Source organism: Tupaia chinensis, unplaced genomic scaffold, assembly GCF_000334495.1.
Source record: "Tupaia chinensis unplaced genomic scaffold, TupChi_1.0 Scaffold000386_1, whole genome shotgun sequence".
Taxonomy (NCBI): domain Eukaryota; kingdom Metazoa; phylum Chordata; class Mammalia; order Scandentia; family Tupaiidae; genus Tupaia; species Tupaia belangeri.
Window position 1 is genome coordinate 2,979,290 of NW_006159888.1, and position 9,681 is coordinate 2,988,970.

The 9,681-nt window shown below is 42.7% G+C and overlaps 1 pseudogene; it reads left to right on the top strand.

The window, feature by feature from the left end:
• The first annotated feature begins 7,309 nt into the window (after window positions 1–7,309).
• On the top strand, window positions 7,310–7,780 carry LOC102484073 (cyclin-dependent kinase 2-associated protein 1 pseudogene; annotated as a pseudogene).
• Window positions 7,781–9,681: the final 1,901 nt, after the last annotated feature.

A 9,681-nucleotide genomic window follows, 5' to 3' on the forward strand; every position in this document is an offset into this window, starting at 1 on the left:
CGGTTTTTGCTATTGGATGGGTGTGCTTGCAAGAGAGAAAGCGAGAAATCACCCCCCAAGGGGGAAGGCCATGCTGAAATCCCTTCTCCTCCATTCTCTTGGGATTTTGCTCACACACTCATGCGTGCCTGGTGTGAGTTCCAAGCTGCTGGGCTAGGACTTAAACCGCAGTTGACTACATGGGAGTCCAGTGCTGTAACTATTATACCATCTTGCTGGTCCTGTCATTGTCTTTTGATAGGTGATAAAAATGGATTCAAAGTAAATGGCTACTCAAAGTCACATAAGCAACAAGCAATCCATAGAACTAAAGTCAGTTGGTTTTGCCTCCAAAGTTCTCGCATATGCCCTGGTGGTTTCTGGATGAAATACTAGGATTAAATATATGCTTAGAGTTTTTGTGTTGAACTTCCAAGTTGCTTTAGGACCTTGTAAAACTTGTACCATCTAAAACAAACACCTGTGTTCATTCTTTTTCAGGGTTTGCTGTTATTGCTCACTGCAGTCACACCTTATAAATGGAAGACATATGATGGAATAAGGCCAATGTCCTGCCATAGAGCCATAGTGGTCACAACTGGATAGGAGATGAGATACAGTCATACTGTACCTAGTTATGCATAACATATTCATTTATTTTTATTAGCACTTAGGATCCTTCAGAAAAGTCTTTAACTTTGTCTGCTATTGGGTTTGACTATGATAGGTCTAATGAGCTGGAACAGCCCAGACAGGAACCTGCTTGCAAAGACTTTGGGAGCCCTAAGAGAAAATTTATTGTAAGAGAAGGATCAGTCTGACAAAGCGAGCCTCACTTCCCAAAAAGCTATAATGTTAGAGTCAAGCTGCAATTCCAAGTCTGTTCTGATTCAGCCAAATTGAAGGTAAGTTTGCTCCCTGGGAAGAGAAGAGCTGTAGGTGTGATCTACAGGTGTGTAACTGTGTCAAGACATTGTGAGTTTGAAATTCAGAAAGTTTTGCTGGAATGCAGCCCCTTCATCTGAAGCCAGAGGAATGTTCCCAACTCACAAGAATAGGTCTTTTGTATTGAAGCACAGTGGCAATCTTCTAGATCCACCAGGTAAGACTGCTGAATCCAGAATCACAGATCTTCTGGCTGACCTAGGGGATGGGGACATATATAGAGTATGTGGAACCATCAGGGCCTGAAGATACAAAAGCTTGACCTAAGCAGTAACTGATTAACATGCACACACTCTAGATGTCTAGATATACTTGGGAAAGAATTTCCCTTGAGGTGGGACTCCTCCATCTGTGTAGGTAAGAACTCAAGGCCATTGAGATTTTTTTTTTTTTGAGAGGTTTTTGCTATAGGGCATGTGCGCTCGCCAGATAGACAGAGACAGAGAGACAGAAAGCGAGAAATCACCCCCTAGGGGGGATGGCCACACTGCAATCCCTTCTCCATTCTCCTCTCGGGATCTTGGGCACGCACGCACACGTGCCCAGCATGAGTTTTAAGTCACCAGGTCCAGGACACAAACCGCAGTCGACTACATGGGAGTCCAGCGACATAGCCACTACACAAACTGCTGGTCCCAAGATTTTAATATTAATATAAAACAACTTCATTTGTATTCATTAAGGCTGATCATGTTATCTGAAAATAGAGATAATTTTATTTCTTCTTTCCTAATCTGGATGTATTTTCCCCCCTTGACTAATTAATTGCCCCTACTTCAACCCTCAATTACAACAATGAATAGAAGTGATGGAAGTATACATTGTTACCATGTCTTTTTTTGGGGGGGGCAGGGAGGTTTTCTCTATAGGGCGCGTGTGCTTGCCAGACAGACAGAGAGACATAGAGACAGAAAGCGAGAAATCACCCCCCCAGGGGGATGGTCATGCCGCAGTCCCCTCTCCTCCATTCTCCTCTTGGGATCTTGGGCACGCACACACACACACGCCCGGCATGAGTTTTAACCAACCGGGTCAGGGACGCGAACCGCGGTCAACTACGTGGGAGTCCAGCGACATAGCCATTATGCTAACTGCTGGTTCCCCCATGTCATTAAACTCAGGGGAAGGCCTTAAGGAAAATCAAAATAATGGTAGCTGTGAGGTTTTCATGGATACCCGTTCCAGGTTGAAGAAGTTCTCTTTTATTCCTAGTTTGCTGCATGTTTTGGGTTGCCTTTTTTTTTTTTTTTTTTTTTTAAGTTTATTAATTGACTGAGGCAGAGAGACAGATGCACAGGTACTCCAGACAGGATCTTGCTACCCTATGATCTCACTGCCACCCTCAGCCTTCTGTCCAGCCAGGATCATGGGCATACTCATAAGCACACCTGGCGTGTTTCGGTCAACCCAGGCTCCAGACCCCAGGTCTTTCCAGTTTGTTCCAATATTGAAGGTACTACCTGTACCACTACTAATTGTTTTCATCATGAAGAGATGTTGACTTTTGTCACATACTATGTGATTTTTGTCCTATGATATTTATATCATATATTAATTGATTTTTAGATGTTAAAACAACTTTGTATTCCTAGGACATATCTTGAGTCACGGTGTATCACCTTTTTAAATAAATCCTTAGAACTGGATTGTTAATACTCTGTTAAGAATTTTTGCTTCTAGGGCCAGCTGATGGCATGTAGTTGGAGCCCACATGACCAACTTCACAGTTCAAGTCCTGGATCTGGTAGCTTAAAAAACATACTGAGCATGTATGTGGGCAGGCTCAAAATCGCAATAGGAGAATGAAGAAGAAGGGGAAAAAAGGAATTTTTTCATCTGATTCATAAGATATATTGATATGTAGTTTTCTCATGATTTCTTTGTCTGATTTTGACACCAGTTTAGAGTGACCCCATAGAATGAGTTTAGAGTGTTTTTACTCTTTCTATTTTTCGGAAAAGTTTTTGAATATTTGTGTTCTTTTAATGTTTGGTAGACTGCACAGTTCAAACCCCCTTGACCTGGTATAGTTTCTGTGGGAAGTCTTTTGATTAGTGACTCTATTTCTTCTTCTTCTTTCTTCATTTGCCAGAGGGCATATGTACTCACCAGAAAAAAACAGAGTAGAGAAGAAGAGAAAGCTCCACCCATGGGCACAGTCATGCCCTTCTCTCTCCTTTCAGAATTTTAGACATGCACACACATGTGCCTAGCATGTTTTTCAAATCACTTGGTCTGGGACTCATACTGTGTAAGCAGCATGTGGGATCCAGCTCCCTTAACCACTGGGCCACAGGCCAGCCTAGTAACTCAATTTCTCTACTAGTTAAAGGTTTTTTCAGATTTTCCATTTCTTCTTGTGTCAGTTTTGATAGTCTATTATACATATTCCTTCATCTTAGTTATCTGACTTGTCAGCAAATACTTCATAATATTGCCTTATTATTAATTTTATTTCTATAAGGTTGGTATTGATATCCTCTTTTTATCCTACAGGTTAGTAATTAGTGTCTTCTCTTTTTATCTTGTTCAGTGTAGCTCAAGGTTTAGAAATTTGGATCTTTTTCAGAGAATTAATTTCTGGTTTTGTTGATTTTTTTCCCTATTGCATTTCTAGCCTCTGTTTTGTTCATTTCTTCTCTAATCATTATTATTCCATTATTCTGCTTGCTCTGGGTTTGTTTGCTCTTCTTTTTCTGTTTCTTAAGTGAAAGTTTAGATTATTGATCTGATGTTTTTCTTCTTTTTAATTGTAGGTGTTTATTGCTATACATTTCTCCCTAAACACTGTTTTCACTACATATCTCTCTCTCTTGCTTGCTCCTTTTCTTTTTTTTGGATTTTTGCTATAGTGCATGTGCACTCACCAGAAAAAGAAAGAGAGGAGAATGAGAAATCGTCCCCTGGCCAAAGGGGATGGACATGCTGCAATCCCTTCTCCTCCATTCTCTCAGGATTTTGGGCACACATGCACACACGCCTGCATGATTTTCAAGCCGCTGGGTCCAGGACTCAAACCATAGTGGGCCATGTGGGGATCCAGCATCTTAACCACCATACCATCTGTTGGCTCTTTCATCCCATAAATTTATTTTACAGAGATTTTTGCTATAGGGTGCGTGCACTCACCAGAGAGACAGAGATAGAAAGTGAGAAATCCCAGGAGGGATGGCCATGGCACAGTCCCTTCTCCTCCATTCTCTTTGGATTTGGGCATGCATGCACACATACTTGATGTGAGGTTCAGGCCTCCAGGTCCAGGACTTGAACCACACAATTGGTCATGTGGTAGTCCAATAATGTAACCATTATACCATATACTGATCTCATGCATCTCATAAATTCTTTAATGTTGTATATTTATTCATCTCTAAGCATTTTTACTTTTGTTTTTATTTTTTGTAGAGGTTTTTTTGCTTTTGGGCATATGCATTCACCAAAGAGAGAGAGACAGAGACAGTAAGAAGGAAAGTAAGAAATCACCCTCCCCCCGCCAGTGGGGATGGCCATGCCACAGTTCCTTCTCCATTCTCTTCCTGGTATCTTGGGCACATACACATACATGTCCAGCATGAATTCAAACCCCTGGGTCTGGAAATCAAAACGTGGTCACCCATGTAGGAGTCCAGCAACATAACTGCTACACCATCTGCTGGCCCCCATCTCCAAGTATTTTTAAATTTTCCTGTGATTTCTTGTTTGATCCTTGGTTATTTAGGAACTATTGTTTAACTTCCACATATTTTTAAGAGAGATTTTTGCTATAGAGCACATGCACTCACCAGAGAGACAGAGAAAGAAAGCAAGAAATCACTCTCAAGGGGGCTGGCCATGCTGTAGTCCCTTCTCCTCTGTTCTCCTCTTGGTATCTTGAGCACATACACACATGGCTGAGTTTCTCCCATGTTATTCTTTTTCTTAAATTATCAATCTCTGTGCTGTGTTCTCTCCAAGCTTCAGAAAGTGAGAAAAGGAATTACTTAGGGAGGGACCAGCAGATGGCATAATGGACTCCCATGTAGTTGACCGCAGTTTGAGTCCCAGACCCAGCGGCTTAAAACTCATGCCGGTCACATGTGCGTGTGTGCCCAAAATCTAGAGAGGATAATGGAGGAGAAGGGATTGTTGTGTGGCCATCCCCCCTGCAGGTGATTTCTCTCTTTCCATCTCTCTGTCTTTCTGGGAAGCACACACGCTCTATAGCCAAAAAACAAAACAAAACAAACAAAAACAAAAAACCTCTCTAAAGATTTTTCTCCCTGAGTGCACTACTTGTGATTGAAATCTAATTAAAATGTTTAAACTTAGTCTCTTTTAGCTTCACTCTGAGCAATAATATCCACAATTTATATGTTTGGTTTCCTCATTTTTTTGGTAATACACATTCAAATACATAAGTGAAAATTTAAAAAGCTGGTCTATGTATTGCTATTGGGTTATTGGAAAAGTCATGATATGTTTTTCTATGCAAAAAAAATGCATCACGACTTTTCACATGATCCAATGAAAATAATTTTGCATGTGATATTTAAGTGAAATGGTTAGTTTTGGGTATCAACCTGACAGACTAAGGAGACCTCATATCATAAGTTGCCTTTGGGGTATTACCAGAGGAGATTTATATGTAGATCCAAGTAAACAAGGTGGGGAAGATCTACTCTCAGTGCAGGTGGGCATCATCCAATCAACAAGGAACCCAGAGAGAATAAATACTGAAGGTAGTTGGTTCTCTTTTGGGTAGTAGGAATAAACTTTTGCTGCCTTAGATATCAGAAAAAAGTCTCGCCTGCTTTGGGACTCCAGGACTTTTAGACCATTGGCTTCTGGGTTCTCAGGCTTTCAGCCTTGGACTGAGAGTTACATCATTTAGTGTCCCTGACTCTGTAGCCTCTGGACTTGAACTGAGCCATACTACCAGGGGGCCTGCTATAAGACTTTTCACCTGGTACAATCACCTGAGCCAATTCTAATAAATCCCCTCTCATCTATCTATATACATATCCTATTGGTTCTGTCTCTCTATAGAACCTTGACTAATGTAATATGCCGTACTTTGGTCAAGACCACTAGCCTACCTGACACACAGGCATCATTAGGAAGGACTACTTTTACTGTAACATCTTCATGGGTCAGCCTCAATTTCCCGATTCTGAGAAGCCTTTCTTGATGACCCCAGTAAGTCTCAGATGCTCCTTCCCCTGCACTGCTTTGAACATGCCACGAATTTCATTTTTTCATCATATAGAAATAGTAATTGCTAACACGTCGTTGTCGTCGTTGTCCCCCATTAGACTCTGAGCTCCTGGAGAGCAAGATGATGTCCTTTTCCTTTTTTCTCAGCATCAGCAACCGTATTGTCCAAATACTGTAAGCATTCAGTCAACTGTTCTTGACAGAGTCTCCATAAATATTTTGTATTATAATTTCTGTTTCTGTGTGTGACTTCTTTCTCTGATTGGACCTGTCCTAGGAGTTTTTGTGCCGCTCAGTGTGACTCTTAGCAGGTGCCCAGTAAATTAATGCGAGATAGAGTGTGTGGATAGATGAACAATGACCAAATGTCAGCTGTGTACCTTCAGCTTTACAGCTGGCAGCTTCCCAGGACTGCACTCTTCCCAGGGCAGCCCCTGCTGCGCCATTGTTCTAGAGGTGGTCACCACTGCTCACATCCTAGGATGAGTCCACTCCATCTTACTGCTCTGGAATTTATCTTTCTGGCATCCTAATGAACCCACAAGGAAAGTTACAAGGAGAGAGGTTGTTTGAGTCAAGATCTCATTCTCTGGCCCACAGAACCATTCCCAGAACACTGAGCACACCATTTGTGTTCCTGTAAAATGTTGCCTGACAACCAGCCGCAGGTCAGAGGTAAAGCATTCTGTGACAGAGCAACCTTACTGTTTTGCCAAATTATTTGAGGCACTGCTTGGGAGGAACACTATTTCTTCCCCAGACTTAGTCTCCTCCCTCTTGAAATCTCATTCTCCTTTAGCACGTGCTCACAGGCTCTGTATCATGTGGTTGTTGCATAGCAGGGTGGTGTGGTAAGAAAAGCACAAGCTTTGAAATCATAAAGACTTGAATTCAAGTCACCAGCTTTGTGCTCACAGCTAAACATAATCTTACCATATGATTCAGCAATCATGCTCTTGGATATGAACCCAACTGACTTGAAAAGATGTTTACGTAAAAACTTACACACAGATGCGTAACAGCTTTATTCATAACCACTAAGAAGTAGAAGCAGCAAGATGTCCTTCAACAGGTAAGTGGATAAACAAACTGTACTACATCCATAAGTGCAGTATTACTCAGTGACTTCAAAAATGAGCTATCACATATTTGCTGGTGTGGCCTGAGCCTTCTACAACAAAATGTGTGTGGGCACTTGGCGAATGCTCAGATGGGCACGGGAACACGGAGGCCACCACCTGGCCTCACCACTGCAGCGGCCCTCACAGCCTGTCCCTGTGCTGCCCTGTGTGCCCTCCACGTGAGGGGTTGGGGGATGTTTTACAAAATGAACTTCACCGCACATATGCCCGCCACCACCCTCAGTGCTGCTGGGAGCATCCACTGACTTTCTACCAACATGGCGACGTCCTCACAGTACCACCTGCTGCTGAGTGACTGTGGGCTGCCATCCCTACAGTACACCCAGGGAATAAGGAGCAGCCAAGTGCCTCAGAGCAAGTACGAGGAACTGCTGGCCATCATCGAGGAGCTGGGGAAGGAGATCAGACCCACCAACACAGGCAGTAAGAGCGCCATGGAGAGGCTGAAACAAAGCATCATTCATGCTAGAGGACTGATTCGCGAGTGCTTGGCCGAGATGGAATGGAGTCCCAGGTCCTAGCCCTGACCAGCTTCAGGGGCCTCTGATCTCTCCACAAGATGAGAAGTTATGGATCATATCCCCTGCTCAGAGGAAACACTCATCTTCAAAATGGTAGCAGTTTTGGTTCTTCCTCCCTGGTTCCCTCTCAAAGATTGAGAAAGGATTTTGAAGTTAGTAAGGATTTGTATTTCAAGTAGTTAGGAACTACCTAGGTAGTTGCTTTGAAGTGTTAATTTCAGATATGCAGATGAAGTTATCTTATAGCAAACTGTAGATTGGCTCCAAAATACCAGTGTCTTATGTTCATTTTCTTTATTAAATACATTATGTTACCCAAGTTGGTCTTTTTTTTTTTTGAGAGGTTTTTGCTATAAGGCGCATGCCAGGAAGACAGAGAGAGACAAGACAGAAAGCAAGAAATCATCCCCAGGGGGGATGGCCATGCCACGATCCCTTCTCCTCCATTCTCCTCTCAGGATCTTGGGCACGCACGCACGCACACACATGCGCCCAGTATGAGTTTAAGCCACCAGATCTGGGATTCAAACTGCAGTTGACCTCATGGGAGTCCGGCGACACAGCCGTTACACCATCTGCTGGTTCCCCCAAGTTGGTCTTTGTTTCTTTCACAGGTACCTCTAAGGATTTCAGTTTCTAAGGCATACTGACAGCACGTAGCCATTCATATTGTTTAGATTCTGCCTAAAGTAACTTCTTTGCTTAAGTATTTGCATGACTATTTTAAAGAATTATTTATTTATTTAATTCCATTTGTTATTTTTATTAGTATTAGTATTATTTTAATTTGACCAGAGAGAGAGAGAGAGAGAGAGGGAAAGCGAGAAAGCAAGCTGCCAGGTCCAGGACTGGAGTCACGATAGGCTGCAAGTTATAAATACAGAAGAAAGAGCAACCAACCAAAACCAATAAGGACCTCTGAACATTTTCGTACTAACACTGTATGTAGATTTCAGTTTTGCATTTACTATAAGTTGATCAAAACATCTGGAAGAAAACGGCTTAAAACTGTTTGCATCTTTGTGTGTATTTATTACTTAAAACAATACAGCTTATTTTCATTAACAAAATAAAAAAAGAAAAGAAAAGAAAAGAGCTCTCAGACAGCTATCCCTGGTGGTTAAGGTAGCCGTTTTCCACATAGCCACCTGCGTAGCAACTTGTGAAACATGTAGGGCACATGTGTTTCCCTGCCCAAAATCCCAAAAGGAGGGAAAAATGGAGCAGGGACTGCCATGTGACCACCACTTCTTGGTGGGTGGGGGGTGTGTTTTCTCAGTTTTCTTCTCCCTCTTTCTCTGATGAGCACACATCCCTGGCAAAAAAAAAGGAAAAAAAAGAAAAAAAAAAAGTTTACCTCTTCTTGTAAGCAGCCTTAGGTGATTTTTGAAAATGGTTCACTATTCACTTGATCCCACAAAGTCATGAAAATCAAGAGGTTCAAATCTTCGCTTTCACTTTATGAATCCCAGTGAAGGGGGGGCTAGCAGATGGCATAGTGGTTACATTGCCAGACTCCCTCATGGCCGACCATGGTTTAAATCCTGGACATACAGTGGCTTGAAACTCATGCCAGGACTATGTGCATGTGTGCCCAAGCCCAGGAGGAGGACGGAGAAGGGATTGCGGTGTGACCATCCTCACTGAGGGGTGATTTCTCTTTTTTCCTTTCACTGTCTTTCTCTCTCTCTCCTGCAAGTACACACACCCTATGGCAAAAACCTTTAAAAAAAAAAGAACTGCCCAGGCCATCAACGGCCTGGCCGGCGCCCCCCCACTGGGGGGGGCACGCGGCCGGGGGTTCCCAGGACTTGGTGAACTTTGTACCACGTCTCAGGGTCACACCCACTGCTATCCTCTAGGTCACTTAGGTCATGCGATAGGCTGCTGCATCCCAGCAA